The 20,333-nt window shown below is 43.2% G+C and overlaps 1 protein-coding gene across 1 annotated transcript in view; it reads right to left on the reverse strand.

Annotated features, from left to right (window-relative positions):
- atrnl1b (attractin-like 1b) overlaps positions 1-20,333 on the reverse strand; it is a 1,080,114-nt gene that overhangs the window by 453,213 nt on the left and 606,568 nt on the right. The window lies entirely within an intron of this gene.

Genomic DNA, 20,333 nt, shown 5'->3' on the forward strand with positions numbered 1-20,333 from the left:
AGTGAAGGTGCCTTTTCAGCTCTCCAAGTCCTCTCTGAGCCCTAAATGTATGAAGCCACTGTACAACATCTCTTCAGTTGCCTGGAGTCTCTTCCTTTGCTCCTCTCCCAATGGTTTTTGTCCTTCACTGGATCCATCTCTGGATCCACGCTTCTGTCCTCTCTCCAGTGGCTCCTTCCCTAGTGATTTGCTTCTCGTTGACTTGGGACTCCCTCCTTTTATGGTGCCATGCTTGGTCCCACGATTGGGGTTTTGCACTGTTTTTTCACACAGGCATATGGTGTCAGGATGGCCGAGCCTTTTACTGCAGGAGAAGAAACCCAGAACAGAGCATCTGCGGCCAGACATGATGCTGTGCACTACGCATGGGCCAAAACTCATTGCCTGCTGGGGATCGTAGTTCCTGGCCTCCTCCCAGGAAAAGCACCCTCACCCTTGAGAGAAAGATAAGTCAGTTTCATGACAAAATTCAATTTACAACCCATGTCTGGACAGCCAGAACTTGCCCTGATGCTTTTGCAGATAGTTAATTAATGATTTATATCTTTGTGCTTGGATTGAAAATTTTGAAAGATGAACTTTTTTTTCCAATGGAGTAAAATGAACTTTGCATTTGTTGCTATTTTTTTTAAAAATGGAACAAGTTGAATATGATATTTTTCTAATATTTTACTATTTATTGTAAAAGCAATTTAAAAAATAACTTCAATATAATTTTATTGTGAATGAAAACTTAAAAGCAAAGATGATTTAAGTAATATGTTTCATAAGTCCTTCAGGAATTGATCCATAACTCTCAAGTATTGACAAATAACATAGGTTTTACAGCAAATTTGCTAACATGAATGTTGAGGCTTCTTTCAAAAAATATATTTAGCAATATAATTTAATGTTATCATCAATTTTGTAGGAAGGAGACATTGGGCTGAATTTTGCGCTTGACGGGTGGGCAGGCCCGACTGACTTGGCAGCAGGTGGGCAACCAATCCCCGCCGCCGAAACGGGCCCCGCCGCCATTTTGCGTGGGCGGATCAATTAAGGCTCACCCAGCGGTGTTCTGACTCCCGTTTTCATCAGGAAAATTAAACGGAGGCGGGTGCGTTCAGACCGCCGGTTCCAATGGGGAACCAGCAGTCTGTATAACGAGCGGCCATGCAGCCTCCTTTAGGCTGTTCACCATGGCCAGTCATCGAACGTGGCTACGTTCGCGGCCAGATGTCCCTGGAGAGGGAGCATGTGGTGTCTGCTGGCACGCTCGAGGCCTTCCGTGCTCGGTTGGCACTGTGGGGACTGGGGTGTTTTGTTGACCCCTTTAATCACATTTTGATTTAAAGTTTGTAAGGTTCCTTTAAATTTTGTTCTTGGTTTTACAGCTGACCTGAATTAAGGGCTGTACCTGATTTATCCCAATTTTGTTGATTTGGTTTAATTGGTTTCACTTAAAAGATTATGGCCAGTCATCGGGCAGCACAAGAGGTGAGGGCAGAGGATGAGGAGGGGGGCAGGCTGCAAGTTAGGCCAGCAAGGGGCCACTATGCCCCTCGGTTCTCAGATGCCTGCCATGCTGTCCTCCTCAAAGAGGTGTCTTGTTTCTGGAGGATGGAAGGAGGAGGGCCCTGCCACATCACCAGGCAGGCGTGGCAGGAGGTAGCGGAGGCTGTTAGCTCTCATGACACTGTGCGGCGCACAGGAACACAGTGCTGCAAGCACTTCAATGATTTTCTGCACTCTGGAAGGGTGAGTACCATGCCAGCCTTGGCTATTTCACCGAGCAGGTAGCCTTAGCCTTTGAGGCCCCCCCCTAATGTCTTAGTGTCGTTACTGCATTGGGCATTTGGCGCACGCTGGGTGGGCAAACAGATAGTGACCATGCTTACATCAGCCTTAGTGGTTGAGGAAAAGATGGGTTCTCCCTGCAGCATATATTTGGTGTTTGTCGCATTTGAGTGGCCTGGGGGCAACCTGCAGGGGAGGCAGCTAGACACATACTCAACTCCAACACATGTCTTATTGATGGTGTTGCCGCTTGGTGCCCATCCATCTGCGGCAAGCAGGGAGGTCCAATGTGACCTCACGTTGGCGCAGCAGCCGCCTGTCGTCGCTGCGAGTTCCTCTCAGGGTGCTCCGGATGAGGGCAGCAGCTCCTCCACCCCTCTGCCAGTGACCATTTCATCCGTTGAGTCTGCAACAACTGGGGAGGTGCCTGTTCTGGAACTGGCCACTTCCTCCCAGATGGAGCCATCACAGGCTCCACGGGCCAGAGGACGCCTGCCAAGGTCATCCAGGCCAACAGGACAGCAGAGTCAGCAGGCTGTCTCACAAGCCACTCCGAGTGATAGGGCGGCACCTAGATGTAGCACCCACAAACGTAAGCATAAGGCACCTTAGGCACTCCACGGGTTTGTCACTGGTGATTTTGTGTTGGCCCTAGATTAGGGAATATATAATTATGTACGTCTGAGCGACGTTTGTGGTTTATTTTGGTGGGAATAAAGTCCCCCCACTTTGCTGAACATGGCTGAGGGTGTTTCCTTTGTGCTGCATTTGTATGTTTCACAGACATCTCATTAGCTACCACTTTCACAGAGACACAATCTGGAGGGTACTGGAGTGTGTCCCGAACTGTCCAGGCAACGGAAGTGCATCTTGAGAAGACCATTGGCTCGCTCCACCACAGCCCTTGTGGTGCCGTGGCTCCTTTTGTAGCACTCCTCAGCTTCTGTTCTTGGGTGGCAGAGAGGCGTCATGAGCCACCTTCTGAGGGGATAGCCCTTGTCACCCACCAGCCAACCATCCAGCCAAGCCAGAGCACTGAAGAGCCCTGGCACTGGGAGTGTCTGAGGATGTAGGCGGTGGGAGCTGCCTGGGTACCTTGCACAGACTTGTAGAATCAGCATCCTGTGATCACACACTATCTGCCGGTGCCTTGATGGCCACATGTGTGCAGCCTATTGCACCCTTGATGCGGGGGAAGCCAGCAATGGCCGTGAAGCCTCTGGCTCACTCTATCTGACTTGCCTGGTCGCAGCGGAAGTGGATGAAGGTCAATGCCCGTCTGAACGGAGCTTCTGCAACCTGCTTGACACAAGTGTGTACAGTTGATTGGAAGACACCGCAAAGATCACCCACTGAGCCCTGAAAGAAGCCAGATACATAGAAGTGGAGGGCAACTGTGACCTGCAGAGCCGCTGGCATGGGGTGTCCACCCACAACGGGGAGATCTCAGGGCCAATCATCTGACAGATATAGTTGACTGTCTCCCTTGACAGACGGAGCCTCCTTCAGCATTGCACCTGTCATATTGAGGTAGCTGCTTCGCTGCCTGTATACCCTGGCAGCAGGATAGTGGCGTCTTCTGCGGCTCCTTCCACCTTGGTCAACCTCTTGGCCCTGCGCCCCTTGTACCTGCACCTGGCCTCCCAAAGGTGGCTTCCCTGGAAGCTGATTGTCCACTTCTGGTCTCCTCCTTATTCTATCCCTCCCTTCCTCCTCAGAGGAGCTGCCTCCAGTGGAGAGGTCAGAACCCATATCCAGGCTAAATGGAGGCCTCCGGAAAGCTGCAGGCCCGATGAAGATTACTGTCTGCAGACTGCTGAGCTGAAGCTTCAAGTACAGAGGAAGCTGTTGGAAATTAATCTGAACTGCTAACAATCACACAGGCAAGCTTAAAACACTTCCTGCATTAAAAACTTCAGAAAAAACATGAACAACCCCTTTGAGCCCCCGTGGATGAGGTTTGCTAAAAAAATCAATTACCTGCCTGCCTGTGGGCCAAGGCGAAGATCGCACGGGTTCCTCAAAATCGGCTTCAATTGCCGAGTTAAGAGACTTAACAAGGCCTTTAATTAATGGCAGGCATGCATCGCGCTTCATAGCACACCTACCTAAATATCGCGATGCCGCACGCTGACATCGGGACGCTCGCGTGACATTTTAAACACTGACGTGTGGGCTCCGCCACCCGTGCGTCAGCCATAAAATTCTGCCCATTGGGTATTTTAAATTGATGTTAACCACTGAAGCAAGCTCACAAACTCCTTTGGATATAGTGGGTGGGATTTTCCGCACTCGCCCACTGCTGCGATTTTCCAGTCCCACCACAAGTCAATGGACTTCTGGCTGGGGTGCTGCGAGCCAAAAATCCCGGCCAATGTTCTTTTCTATTTAATTGGCATTTTCTGAGGAAGTAGATTGCCAATTTTTGCAGTAAAAGTGGAGCAATCAACACTCACCATTCGTAAACAGTAAATTGGACAGAACTAATGGCACCCTCACATGCTCAGTTAAACTAGGAAATCAGGAAGTTGTTTTGTGAATTGCCCAACTCCTCCATGAGCTTTGCTATGACATTCTCTCTCCAAGAGATTCAGCATTGCAAAAACGGGGACTGTGAAGTTGCTGTGCTCTTCTTAATTCGTTCACGGAATGTGGGCATTGCTGGCTCGGACAGCATTTAGTGCCCATCTCTAATTGCCCCCGAGAAAGTGGTGGTGGGCCGCCTTCTTGAATCACTGCAGTCCACGAGGTGCAGGTGCACCCACAATGCTGTTAGGGAGGGAGTTCCAGGATTTTGATCCAGCAACAGTGCAGAAACAGCGATTATAGTTCCAAGTCAGGATGGGGTGTGGCTTGGAGGGAACTTGCAGGTGGTGCTATTCTCAAGCTTCTGCTGTCCTTGTCCTAGGTGGTAGAGGTTATGGCTTTGTGAGGTGCTATTGAAGGAACCTTGGTGAGTTGCTGCAGTGCATCTTGCAGATGGTACACGCTTTTGCCACTGTACATCGGTGATGGAGAGAGTGAATGTTTAAGGTGGTGGATGGGATGCCGATCAAGCGGACTACCTTGTCCTGGGTGATGCTGAGCTTCTCAAGCGTTATTGGATCTGCACTTACCTAGGCAAATGGAGAGTATTCCATCATGATCCTGATTTGTGCCTTGTATGTGGTCCACAAACATTGGGAAGTGAGGTGGTGAGTTACTCACCATAGAATTCCCAGCCTCTGACTTGCTCTTGTAGCCACAGTATTTGTATAGTTGTTCAAGTTCAGTTTCTGGTCAATGGTAACCCCCTAAGGTGAAGATAGTGGGGGATTCAGCAATGGTAATGCCACTGAATGTCAAGGAGCAATGGTTGGATTCTCTCTTATTGGAGATGGTCATTGTCTGGCACTTGTGTGGCACAAGTATTATTTGCCATCTATCAGTCCAAACCAGAATGTTGTCCAGCTCTTACTGCATGTGGGCAGGGACTGCTTCAGTGTCTGAGGAGTTGCAAACTGTACTGAACATTGTGCAATCATCAGCAGCATCCCCACTTCTGACCTTATCGTGGAGGGAAGGTCGTTGATGAAGCAGCTGCAGATGGTTGGGCCTAGGGCACTAGCCTGAGGAGCTCCTGCAGCAAAGTCCTGGAGCCGAGATGACTGACCTCCAACAACCACAACCATTTGCCTTTGTGCCAGATATGACTCAAACCAGTGCAGACTTTTCCCCTGATACCCATTGACTTCAGTTTTGCTAGGGCCACTCGATGCCATACTCGGTCAATTGCTGCCTTGATGTCAAGGGCAGTCACTTTCACTTTACCTCTAGAATTCAGCTCATTTATCCACATTTTTGACCAAGGCTGTAATGAGATCAGGCGCGGAGTGGCTCTGGTGAACCCAAGCTGAGCATCAGCGTGCAGGTTATTGCTGAACAGGTGCCACTTGATAGCACTATCGACAACCTCTTCCATCACTTTGCTGATGATCAAGAGTAGACTAATAGGGCAGTAATTGGCCGTGCTGGATTTGTCCTACTTTTTGTGGACAGGACATACTTGGGCAATTTTCCACATTGCCAGGTTGGATGCCAGTGTTCTACTGGGACACCATGGCTTGGGGCGCAGCTTGTTCTGGAGCACAAGTCTTCAATACTATTGCTGGAATATTATCAGGACCCATAGCATTTGCAGTGTCCAGTAGCTTCAGCCGTTTCTTGATATCATGTGGAGTGAAATGAATTGGCTGAAGACTGGCATATGTGATGCTGACAACCTCAGGTGGAGGCCGAGATGGATCTGGCACATCTAGCTAAAGATTGTTGCAAACCTCGACTTTTGCACTGATGTGCTGGACACCCCCATCATTGAGGGTGGGGATATTTGAGGATCCTCTTCCTCCAGTTAGTTGTTAATTGTTCATCGCCATTCACAACTGGATGTGACAGGTTTCCAGAGCTTAGATCTGATCTATTGGTTGTGGAATCACTTGCCTTTCGCTATTGCATGCTTCTTATGCTGTGTGGCATGCAAGTAGTCCTGTGTTGTAGCTTCACCAGGTTGACATCTCACTTTCAGATATTCTTGATGCTGCTCCTGGCATGCTTTCTGCACTCTTCATTGAACCAGGGTTGATCCCCCGGCTTGATAGTAATGGTAGAGTGGGGGATATGCCAGGCCTTGCGATTGCAGATTCTGGTTGAGTACAATTCTGCTGCTGCTGATGGCCCACAGCGCCTCATGGGTGCCCAGTTTTGAGTTGCTAGATCCGTGTGCAATCTATCCCATTTAGCATGGCAGCAGTAACACACATGGTGGAGGGTATCCTCAATGTGAAGATGAGACTTTGTCTCTCCAAGGACTGTGCAGGGGTCACTCCTACCAATACTATCATGGACACATGCATCTGCAACTGGTAGGCTGGTGGAGATGAGGTTAAGTAGATTTGTCCCTCTTGTTAGTTCCCTCAACACCTGCCGCAGGCCCAGTCTAGCAGTTATGCCCTTTAGGACTCAGCCATCTCAGTCAGTAGTGGTGCTGCCAAGGCACTCTTGGTGATGGACATTGAAGCCCCCACCCAGAGTGCATTCTGTATCCTTGCCATCCTCAGTGCTTTCTCCGTGGAGGAGTTACTGATTCTTCAGCTGAATTGTGGGGTGGTAGGTGATAATTAGCAAGGGGTTTCCTTGCTCATGTTTGATGTGATGCTATGATACTTCATGGGGTCTGGAGTTAACATTGAGGACTCCCAGGGCAACTCATTGCCGACAGGACATACCTAGGGATGATGATGGCTGTGTCTGGGACATAGTCTTCCTCACCGAATCATACCTTACAGGGTCAACAGGACTGGGGTTGCCATTGTCATTTCCAATGCTAGATCAACACTAGCTGGTTTGTCCGGTTTCATTCATTTTTGTAGACTTTGTAGCAGTTTGATACAACCAAGTGGCTTCCTAAGTCATTTCAGAGGGCATTTAAAGGTCAACCGCATTGCTATGGTTTGGAGTCACGTGTAAGCCAGACCAGATAAGGGTGGCAGATTTCCTTCCCGAAAAAACATTAGTGAACCTGAAGTGTTTTTACGAGAATGGTTTCATGCTTACCATTAACTTTTATTTCCAGATTTATCAATTGAATTTAAATTCCACCAGCTGCTGTGGTGAGATCTGAACCCCTGAGCACTAGGCTAGGAATCTGGATTATTAGTCCTGTGACATTACCGCTCTGGCACCCTTTCATATCCCCCTAGAGATTCACTAATTTCACCAGAAAAAGTTAAGATTTGCCCATTCAAGTGTAAGTGAATTTTTAATGGTGTGGGAAGTCTTAATTACTGCTTAATAACCTCTTTAGCACCAAAAATTAACTTCCACAAACATGGAGTTTCAATCCTTCAGATCTTAATTGTTGTTGGAGATTTTTAAAAAAAGTTTTTTATTACTGTTTCTTTCTGGCTCTTTTATCTCAAATTTTAAGGGCTTGATGCTTCCTTAAAGGGGTATTTGCAAGACTGGATTGCACTTGGTTTTTTTTAATTCTTTGATTGCATTGCATGTGGGTGTAATAACAAAGACAAACTGGTAATTAAGACATGATTTGACAGATATTCAATTTGCACACGTTCATTGCAGCATTTCAGAAATAAGCGTATGCGTTCATTTCAGTGTGTGAGCCTTACAAAGATTATGTTTCAGGATTGTATCTTTAATTCAAGGTAAAATGAACAGGGACATCTGAGCTGCTCTGAAGTCTGCCTAACAACAGACCTGGATGGCGTGGATGTTAAAGATTAAAGAGAGGTCTTGGTTATTGGCTGGAAAGAAGGGGCAGGGTGATTACACTTGGAGACAATGACAGGATCTGTGTTTACAATGGTGAGACTGCTAGTTTCCAAAGTCCAGGAAAATGTTGAGAATGTCAGGTTGTAAACAGTTATGCTTTAAACTATCCAATTAACTCCAAGATAAAGGAGATTTAGGGTCTCAAGGATAGCTATTCAGCATTTCTACCTGATACAAGGCCCATGTGATTCACATTGCCATGCAGATTGGATTTGAAAAGGGAAGGGTTTCTAAGATAACCCTGAAACTCTCAGACACAGGCAGTCTGCCAGGATCCAGGAAAGGAGGAGAGCTAGAAGCTAAAAGTCTCCATGGTTCACTGTGCAGGAATGAGGGTGGAAGCTCACACTTGGTGTGAAAAGACGAAATTCAGGAGGATTTGAAACGAGGCTCAAAGCTTTGCCTACCTTGCACTGGAGGGAGAATCTCCCATGGGTGACTCTGCTAATTAATTATGGTATTGGCACAATAGTAAGGGATGACCTAAGTTAAGGGAAACATGATGTAGAAGTAGTTTGGGTAAAGATGAGAAATGATAAAGGCAAGAAGTCACTTGTGAGAGTGGTGTACAGGCTCCCTAACAGTGACCACGTGATAGGATCAGGTATAAAGGAAGAAATAATCAGAGCTTGTCAGAAAGGTATGGCAAAATCAGTTATAATTTAACATATAGACTGGAAAAATCAGAATGGCAAAGGTAGCGTAGATGAAGAATTCATAGAATGTTTTTGAGATAATTTCTTAGGACAGCATGTTCTGGCACCAACCACAGAGCAGGCTATACCAGACCTGGTATTGAGCAATGAGACAGGATTAATTCATGTCCTATTAGTGATGGCGTCCGTAGGTAGCAGTGATCATAATATGATTGTATTTTTACATTCAGTTTGAGGGAGAGAACAGTGGGTCCAAGTCTAGTATTTTAAAATTAAATAAGGGCAATTATGAGGGTATAAAGCACAGCTAACTAAAATGAACTGGCAAATTAGGTTAAATAGAAGTGCAGTGCCAGACATTTAAGGGGATATTTCAGAATACAACAGGAAAGAAAAATTCCAAGGGGAAGACCCACCATCCTTGGTTAACTAAAAAAGTTAAAGACAGTTCCATCTTGAAGAAAAAGCATATAATTGCACAAAGATGGGTGGCAGGTGAGGAGGTTGGACAGAGTATAAACAGCAAAGAATGACCAGAAGTTTAAGAAAGAGGGAAAAATTAGAGTAAAAGAGAAAGTTAACAAGAAATATAAAGACAGATAGTAAGAGTTTCTATAGATAGTTAAAAAAGAAAAGAATTAACAAAGTGAGTGTTGGTCCTATCGAAACTGAAACTGGGGAATTAATAATGGAAAATAAGGAAATGACAGATGAATTGAATTGGTATTCTGCATTGGTCTTCATTGTCGAGGATACAAGTAATATCTCAGAAGTAGCTGTAAATTAGGAAATGGAAGGAAGAGAGGAACTCCAGAAAATTATAATCACCAGGGACTAAGCAAATTGTTGGAGCTGCAGGCTGACAAGTGCCAGGGCTCTGATGGACTTCATCCCCAGGTTTTGAAAGAAGTGGCTAGTGAGTTAGTTAATGCTTTGTGCTTAATTTTCCTAAATTCAGGGAAGGTTCCATTAGATTGGAAAATAGCAAATGGAACTCCTTTATTCATTAAGGGAGAGAGACAGAAAGCAGGAAACTACAGGCCAGTTAGGTTAACATCTGTCATAGGGAAAATTTTAGAAGCTATTATAAAGATGTTACAGCAGGGCACTTAGGTAAGTTCAGGGTAATCAGGCAGAGTCAAAATGGGTTTGAGAGATGGAAATCATGTTAACCAATTTATTGGAGTTTTTTGAAGTAGTAATGTGATAAAGGGGAATGGGTGGATGTACTTGACGTAGACTCCCAGAAGGCATTTGATAAGGTGCCACAGCAAAGGTTATTGTGGAAAATAAAAACTCATGATGTAGGGGGTAATGTATTGGCAATGCATAGATTGGCTAGCTAACAGGAAACAGAGAATAGGCATAAATGGGTCATTTTCTGGTTGGCAAGATGTACCAAGTGATGTGTCACAGGGATCAATACTGGGACCTCAACATTTTATAATTTATATTAATGACTTGAATGAATGGACTGATGGTATGGTTGCTAAATTTGCTAATGACACAAAGGTAAGTAGGGAAGTAAATTGTGAAGAGGACATAAGGAGGCCACAAAGGGATATAGATAGGTTAAGTAAGCAGGCAAAGATCTGGTAAATGGTGTATAATGTGAGAAATAGGAAATTGTCCATTTTGACAGGAAGAATAAAAAAGCATTTTATCTAAATGGTGAGACATTGCAGAGGTGAGATGCAGAGAGATCTGGGTATCCTAGTGCATGAATAACAAAAGGTCAGTATGCAGGTACAGCAAGTAATTAGGAAAGCTAAGAGAATGTTATAATTTATTGCAAGGGGAATTGAATACAAAAGTAGGAGGTTATGCTTCAGTCATACATGGCACTGGTGAGACCATACCTGGAGCACTGTGTACAGAATTAGTCTCCTTATTTACGGAAGGATGTAAATGAGTTGGAAGAAGTTCAGAGAAGTTTACCAGACTAATACCTGGAATGGGTGGGTTATCTTATGAGGGAAGTTTGGATAGACTAGGCTTGTAGCCACTGGAGTCGAGAAGAGTAAGAGGTGACTTGACTGAAACATAAATGATCCTGAGGGGTCTTGACAGAATGAATGTGGAAAGGAGAATCTAGAATTAGGGGTCACTGTTTAAAAATAAGGGGTTATCCATTTAAGACAGAGATGAGGAGAAATCTTTTCTGTCAGAGGGTTGAGAGTCTTTGGAGCTCACTTCCTCAAAAGGTAGTGGAAGCAAAGTCTTTGAATATTTTTAAAGCAGAGGTAGATAGATTTTTGATTAACAAGGGGGTGAAAGTTTATCGAGGGTAGGCAAGTACATGGAGTTGAGGTTATAATCAGATTAACCATGATCTTATTGAATGGCAGGACAGGCGTAAAAGGCTGAGCGGCTGACTCCTGCTCCTAATTCATATATTCTTATGAAAGACAGTTCTGAGATTAAAAGTTACAAGGCTGGAAAGGAATGAACATAAACCCTTGGAAGACAATTATCACTTTGGACTGGGTCTGGAAAAATCAAAATCAGTGGGTTGCTTGGTTATGTTAAAGGAAAAGGGAAAGTTCCATTCTGTAGTATAAAGGATAAGTTGCCTACTAAAATAGTGTTTTGTTAATTTTTTATTCTTTCATGGGACATGGGTGTCACTGATTAGGCCAGCATTTTTTTACCTATCCCTAATTGCCCTTGGGAAGCTGGTAGTGAGTGGCCTTCTTGAACCACTGTAGTCCATGCGGTGTCGGTACACCCACAGTCAATAGCACTTTTGGTCTGTTTGGCACAGTAGAAGTGCTCAGACCTGAAATCTTGTTTTGTCGTCCTTTCAGTTATCAACTGGAGCTCAAGTTTCCTCTTTATAAAAGTTATTATTGGTGTCTATAAGGATCATAACAAACCATTCACTTGAACTCAGTTAAACAAATTATTTGGATTTTGCCTAGATTGAACTCCAAGAATGGGTGAAAAATAGACATTATTGAAAAAGTAACTCAAAGATTGTATAGAAGCTTCCAGGGCAAACTGTTCAATGCTTATTTTAATTCTTAACTGATAAAATAATTAAGTCAATAGCAGCACATCTTAATTGCTGCATCAATTACAATATTACATATTTTTGTCTAAGCAAGCAAAGGGAACAAAAGAAACATAACTCTAATGGTACGAATACATTAAACTCTAAACTTTGAAATCTAAACAGAATTTTAATCTCTAGCTTTTTGCATTTAATTTTACATATTTAACTTCACAGGAATAACTATTGCCAAAATTTGCCATTATTTTGCCATTCCTGGCAATAACTACAATAGAAACATCAGCAACAATCAAGTAACTTGCTTTTGTGGTTTCAGATTGTTGGGAATTGCCAATTTATTCAGAGGAACAACTGATTTAATCGGGGACATGTAATTAAGACAGAAACGCAGTCATTATTTTCTGAATAACATTTTTAGACACTCTTGAAATATAATATTAAAGCTTCAACCTCAACGTTATCTGAGAATGACAGTTCTGAATTTTATTTATGCAATTAGAGAAACTATTTCACAACTAAACCACTGGTTTCTATTTTCAATGAAGAGAGAATGAAAATCCAGCTTTTTTTATATTTATAGGTTTAATGTGATAAAAATGAAACGTAATATTGGATTAATTGTTGAATTTTGACTAACAGGAATGCACTTTAAACAATATATATGAAATGTTTTGTAAAACAAAGTGTAAACATTTTATAATTATTATCCAGCCCTTATTACATTTCCAACATGATAAATAGGCCTTTCATATATTTCACCATCGGCAGTGTAACCTGGGCCTGAATTTCCATGGGGATGGAAGGGATCTCTGGCTTAGCCAAAACAGCGCCATAGGTCCGATTCTGAAGTCCTGCCCTGAACCCGGCACCCACCATTTTTCCAGGGTGAGGGGAAAAGGGGTCAGGTTGTAGCTTGCATATATATGTTCATGGAGGAAACTACACATGTGAAAGTGCAGCTGCCATCAAACAAATCTAATTTCGTTGTGGGATGTCCAAAACACGACTACTGGGCTTTACGCTTTTCAGGAGAAGGTCTAAACTTACCAGAATTCTTTGGAGAGGTAGGGTACTCTTTTGGAAAGGTAAGGGCCCCTTTTGGATAAGTCCACGGACATCTCTAGGACAGATCACATGCCCTTAAAAGTTGTTAAAAGTAGAAATGAATGTGTACAAAAAGTGGATAAACTCATTGGAACTGTCAAAACATTTAAATCTACTGCCCTTTAAGAAAAAGTCTGCAGTTTAAAATAAAATGTGCTTGTTATTTCACCCTCTTGACATAAGCCTGGGGGTTATTATTGGATTAGTGTTGCATGACTGATTTTGCAACCTATTATCACAGTGGAGTACCTGTTTGTTCATAATTTGATTGACAGCCCCAAATGGTTAAAAAGTCTTTGGTGTGGGGCTATGAATAAAAATGCTTGTTTTTATAAGGAATTAAGTAGTTGAAGACATTTAAATGTAGTGATTAGATTTTATCAATGAGTTTGTTTCTTTCAAAATAGTGAAGTCATCAATAGATTCTTAGAACTTTACTTCATCTCAGCATTGGGCCTGAAGTCTGCCCATGGCAGATATTGGGTGAGTTGACATGGAGCATGTAAGGGCAAAGGATGATGGGGTGGGGAGCATGGGTTGGCATGTGTTGGCACTAAGTTGGCATGGGGCTACAAAGGGCCATGGCGGTGGGTAGATGGGCTTGGTGGCTGGAGGGTATAAGGAGGCATGAGGATGGGAGAGCACGATGTGGCATGAATTGGCATGGATGGGGCCTGGGCAGTCCAGGGGGCAGGACGAGGGAGAGAGAGCTGTTTTTTAATTTATTCCTTTTCTTACGAGTTCTGGAGTACAGATTCCGGGCTTTCACACAGCCTCCCTCCGCACCCAGCACCTCTGTTGTTGCCTCAGTGCTGTTACCGTGAGCAGCAGGCCTGACTCCAGTTAACACCCATACCACAGGAACAAAAATTAGAACATCCAGAGTCAGGTTTGTGGAATCAACAATTTTCAAACTCTGCACTCCCAACTCTGGAGAAAATATCCAGGTCCTAACGTTACCCCAACAATGCTATAGATAGTCGCTTGGCAGTGCAGAACTTGATAATTGCTGAAAAAAGAAGACATACTGTTAAAGCTTTTTGTCTTGTACTCATCAGGGTAGATGCAAGAATGACAAATTTCAAAGGAAGCAACAATTTATACTGTATGAGAAAAAAGTGCTGATTGGGTGGCAAGTTGATTATGAGTGGTCAAGGCATCACCACGGAGTATGCACCAGGGAACTACTGTCACCCACGCTTTTGCTTAATTCAAAAGAAGGCACAATAACTGGACATGCTCCTTTTCCCTGCAACAGACATGTTCCTGTGTATGAATATTTGTATATTCCAGCAAGCCCAACTGATAGTCTTAAGTTGGTTGCTAGTGTAATTCTTAGAAAAATTGGTACTGTTCGGCAAGTGCTGACCAATCGCGGAATCATATCTAACGTTAGACCTTACTTTCTGAGTTTTGCAAGCATGGGCTGGTCAGTATTCTGCCTATTGTGAACAGCCAAAGGGCTGTGCTGCTTGATTCGATCTGCCTGTCATTGGGACTTTTGGGTTACACACCTGGCATCACACCGACAATGAAATCCATTTACCGTTTTATTTATTTGTGCGGTAAGCAAAGCAACATTTTGGCTTCCTGTTAATAGAAAATACCAGTAGTGTTGCTAGTGCATCATAGCAGCATGAAATGACTAGCTTCACCTGTTGCTCAAATTTTGAGACATCTTAGTCTTACAAGATAATTTGCGGTGGACTGGGCAATTTTCAGGTCCGGAAGTGGAGGCCTTTGGCACATCCACAAGCATGCATGATACACAGCAACAATGATTTGATAGGGGTAGCCATTCTACCACAGGATAGCTTTGATGCGCCCTAATACGGCATCAAACTTACAAGGGGAACAAATGGCTCGCGCCCTGTTTATGAGATTGCCAATAAGGCCAATCTTATAGCACATGGAGCAGTAGGAATCCCAACACGTATATTGAACAGTGAAGGTAGGCTTGGGGTAGACAGTAGTAGAGAATCCATTTGCAGATTTCGCAACTAGCACATCGAAGAAAGAGCTCATTAGCCCACCCCGACACTGCTCAGCATCCCACCCCAACACAATGATATTATATACACAGATGTAATGAAGCTACCAGAACAGTAAGTGAAACAGGTATTCATCCTACAAAAATTATGTGCTCAAAACAAGTAGTTTTGAGAAATAGAAAAAAGAGATTTGCAATTATTGAGCAACTTCCATGACCTCAGGAGGTTCCCACTGTGCTTTACAGCCAATGAAGTGCTTTAGAAGTGCAGTCAATATTGTAATGTAGGCAGTTGAGCACCAAGTTTATTCCAGAGTGAGAAACAAACCCACCAACTGATTAGAAAGAGCTTTTTCAATCTAACAGAATTGTTCTAAGAAACTATCACTGCATGGTGTTTGACTACAATAGAGTTCCTTTACACCTCTTGGACATTTTATTTATTTATTCAGAACAGCCAGGAGTATGCAAGCACAAAGCTCTCTTCAGCATTTGTCAGTCAAAGCAACAACCAGACAATATTAACAAGGTACTGACAGCCACGAATGAATACTGTATCACAGATTGGTAGGTACAGAATAAATACATCCTAAACTAGGTCAGTGAGGACTGTGGGAGTAGAAAGGATCACTCTGATCATGATACTCCACAATATGAGATATCAGAGGTTTATTGAATAAAGGATATTTAAACATGCGTAAAATAGAATTAAATAATAATAGGAAGATATATCATAAAATGTGTGCACACAAAGAAAACATAACTGCTGAAACTATCACCCTTGGGATATAAACAAATTTGGGATACTTGAAAATGATGACTTTCAAACTATTATTTTTCACATTAAAAAATTAAAAGAAATGTGATCCAAAGTTTTCATGTCAAATTAATATGGTAAAGTGCAATGAAGCATAGAAAGAAGCATATGTGTGTACGTAACTGAATAATATTAACACACACATCTATATAAACCCACATGTGACATTGAAGTAGAAATTAGTATATATTACATTTGTGTTATCGGCATGAAACAGGAGCAAAGCAAACCAATGTAGTAGTGGGAGGCCCTACGGCCAATCTGCAGAGGCATTAATCCCAGAGCCAAATTCATACATCCCATTTTTCTTCTCTCGGCATCAGGGATTTGGCCCCATGAACATGTAAATTAGGGAGCTAATGTTAGTTAAAAGAAGCAATATACCACCTCATTGTTTTTCAGCAGCTTCCAAGATAAGTGTTAAATGATTTATTTTTTAAAATTCAGTGCAGCCAAGAGAAGAAGCAAGAGTGCTCCCCCTAACTCCACAGTCCTGGCCCCAACAACCTATGACCAAATCACAAATCCTCCTAAAGCTTAACTTAGGGCTACTGCAGGTGATGTGAAATTCATTTTTCTCATTAAGCAAGCTGCCTGTGGAGGCAAGTATGGAGATGAGGCCTAATTTCAAGGCAGCCTTGATCGTTTGTTCGGGTGTGCTACTCACAAAGCTATGACTCTGGGTCCAAATGCCAACTTACACAAATTTCCATCCCGCGGAGTCTCTGATGTTTATAATGAACTGATGTGTGAGAAATTAGGAGTGAGCACAAAAACAGAACAAGTGTATAAATGTCACAAAACCAAAACAGAAGAAAAATCCATTGGAACTGAAGACAGAATCTTGGCTTTCCCTCTGCCCCCAACTCCCTTTGAACTAGGCCCAACCATCTTCAGCTGCTTCATCAACGACCTTCCTTCCTCATTAGGTCAGAAGTGGGGATGTTTACTGATGATTGCATAATGTTCAGCGTCATTTGTGACTCCTCAGATACTGAATCAGTCCATATCCAAATACAGCAAGACCTGGACAATATCCAGGCTTGGGCTGACATGTGGCAAGTAACATTCATGCCACACAAGTATCAGGCAATGACCATCTTCAACAGGAGAGAATCTAACCATCGCCCCTTGACATTCAATGGCATTACCATCGCTGAATGTCCCACTATCAACATCCTGGGGGTTACCATTGACTAGGAATTGAACTGGACTAACCATGTAAATACAAGGGCAGGTCAGAGGCTAGGAATCGTGTGATGAGTAACCCACCTCCTGACTTCCGAAAGCCTGTCCATCATCTACAAGGCACAAGTCAGGAATGTGATGGAATACTCTCCACTTGTCTGGGTGAGTGCAACTCCAAAAACACTCAAGAAGCTTGACATCATCCAGGTAGCCCGCTTGATTGACACCCCATCCACAAACATTCACTCCCTCCGCCAGTGACATACAGTGGCAGCAGTGTGTACCATCTACAAGATGCGCTGCAGAAACTCACCAAGGCTCTTTAGGCAGTACCTTCCAAACTCACGATTGCTATCATCTACAAGGACAAGGGCAGCAGACACATGGGAACACCACAACCTGGAAGTTCCCCTCCAAGCCACATACTATCCTAACTTGGAAAAAATCGCTGTTCCTTCACGTCGCTGGGTAAAAATCCTGGAATTCCCTCGCCAACAGCACTGTGGGTGTACCTACTCCACATTGACTGCAGCAGGTCAAGAAAGCAGCTCACCAACATCTTCTCAAGGGCAATTAGGGATGGGCAATAATTGCTGGCCTAGCCAGCAACGCCCACATCCCATGAATGAATGAAAACAAAACTTTCAACGGCATTACCATCGCTGAATTTCCCTGACCATCAACATCCTGTGGTTTACCATTGACTAGAAACTTAACTGGTTCAGCGATATAAATAAACTGGCTAAATGAGCTGGTCAGAGGCTGGGAATATTGTGAGTAACTCATTTCCTGGCTCCCCAAAGCCTATGCACTATTATGACAAAACTCAAATACTTACCTTCTCTAATTCATAGCTTGGGAACTCTGATTCCTGATGAACCATGGGCCTCCTGCGCACGCAACAGCCAGAAACTGGTTGCACATGCACTGTTGGGTTATTTTTACGATCTTCAGGCCAGGGACTGGCCCTATGTGTCTGTGCAGAAGGGAAAAGAGAAAGTGGCACAAAGAGGCAGGTCAGATGACCTGATACAGATTGCCATTATCTCATAGCTGTGCCAGCAAGCAGGTCTTGGAATGAGGATAGCAATAACACTGAAGAAGCTCAATGAGCAGGTCTTGGAATGAAGCTCCAATAACACTGAAGAAGCTCAACGCCATTTGGAACAAAGCAGCCCATTTGATCGGCACCCCATCCACAATATTCACTCCCTCCATCCTCAGTGCAAAGCAGCAACAGTGTGTAACCACCTACAAGATGCACTGCAGAATTCGCTAAGGCTCCTTCGACAGCACCTTCCAAACCCTCAACCTCTACAGCTGAGAAGGACAAGGGCAGCAGATACATGGGAACACCACCACCTGTAAAATTCTCCTGCAAACCACACACCATTCTGATCTGGAACAGTGACGCCATTCCTTCACTGTTACTGGGTCAAAAACCTGGAAATCCCATTCTAACAACACTGCAAATATACCCACATCTGATGGACTGCAGCAGCTCATTGGCACCTTTTCAAAGGCAATTCAGGATGAGCAACAAATGCTGGTCTTGCCAGTAATATTCACATCCCATTTAAGAATGAGAAACAGATAATATTGGCAAGTCTATCCTCTGTTATTCGGTTGAATTTATTATATGATTCAGCTTCAATATTCATGTTTAAAGATTGGCTTTTATTAAACAACAGTGAAGTGGGCCTTCAGCAAAAAATTAAAAACTATCTTATAAACTGAACACCTGCAAAAATTACTTTTGATAGAAATTATCAAATTTGATCATTAGAAAAGAGCTCTACCTAATTTATAGTATTTGGCATCAACACATTTTTGCACAGGCTGCCTAATAATTTCTGAGTCCAAACCAAGGGGCCGAAGGTCTAGTTTTTTGTCTCCCAAAATAGAAGTTTCCTTCTCCTCATCCATTTTTATTTCTGTGCCTTCTAACATGGAGAAATTTGGTAAGATTTTCAATTCATTTTCATCAAGTGTAGCCACAAGGTTAAATTCACACTACCAGTGAGTGGGAAGCAGTTTATTTCGAGAAATTGTGGGCACACAGGCAGTGATTTTAAATCCATTTATTATAATTTCGCTCACCAGGAGTAAGAGATTACAGAATCATTCCTGGTATTATAATTTAAATGGCCCCAAACCCTGCCCAGCCTCTCCCGTTTAGTTTGGGCCGGGAAAGAGGCGACAACTCTTATCAGCAATTACAGACAACCAACAATCTTGCCATTTCTGCTTGTTTTTTCAGCTTATTGCTGACTGTGCAGTACTTAAACCATTAACTGTTGAGATGGCCATCTGATTAAATGTTTTCAGGTTCCATATACAGATAGAAGAGCAGATGCAATGTGGCTGATAAAAAGTTAATGATTACCATAATGAATCGCTGACTGCGATGCCATCTATTGTTGTGCTTCTCCAGGAATGACATTTGGAAAAACAAGGTGAAGAGAAATAAACCATCAGCAATTTTTTTTTTAAAAAAATGCTGCACCACTTATAGCACCATTCCTACTGCAACCAATCCATTTACCAGGAACCCTGTTTCCCTTTCTTCTAACTGCCACTCAGCATCAAAACTGTCAATCATTAGGTCTCTGCTACAATGCATGGCTTTATTCTATGCCTGACTTCTGCATCAAGCTGTCCTTTATTTCTTTTAGACACTACAGCTATTGAGTAAAGAAATTGATTACATTGCTACTAAACTGGCCCTTCAGGCAATCAGATATTTGAATTAGTCTTTACTGCTATGCTTAGTCGGAAGCAATATCCATAAGTAAAAACCTTTCCTACAAATTCATTGTTCTCCTGAAAATCATAACTAAATCTGCATATATGACTATTGCAAATAAAAATTAATTGATTGAACAGCTCCCCCACTTAGAGGTAGAAGGCACTAAGGCATACATGAAAAAAAATCACCAATGCTAAATTCCCAGCAGAGAACTGTGTTTGAAGCGAGTACAATTCAGGAATCCACATATTGCAGCCATATTTCAGATCCATATTCCCTTTGAGCTCCCTGCTCAGAGCACAGGAAGGTTGTACTGAACAGAAAAGAAGCCCGGGTTCAATCTCCAGTAAGTTAGCTGATTTCAGGCAGGGCACTGGCAGGGACCCTATGCCTGTACACTCCTGGCTAGAGGGGATGATGATATAGAATTAGCCAGAAAGCCTCCATCTAATGGGCACCTCACACTTATGGAAAATTCACATGCATGAAGTCAAGTGATAACAGGGTCAGGTTTTGTGTTTTGTGATCATAGCTCATTAACACTCACTGTCTAGGGCCACCATGAAGCAGCACCACTTTGGCAAGTTACTGAAAAAAAGCCAGTAACCAAGGGTTCACAACTAGCAAGGACCTTAAGGAAATTGAAGAAAAAAACTTCAGAGTGATGAAAACATCTCAAAATGTGCTTAGTTAATAAAGTTGCACAAAAT

Source organism: Carcharodon carcharias, chromosome 17 (genome assembly GCF_017639515.1).
Source record: "Carcharodon carcharias isolate sCarCar2 chromosome 17, sCarCar2.pri, whole genome shotgun sequence".
Lineage (NCBI taxonomy): Eukaryota > Metazoa > Chordata > Chondrichthyes > Lamniformes > Lamnidae > Carcharodon > Carcharodon carcharias.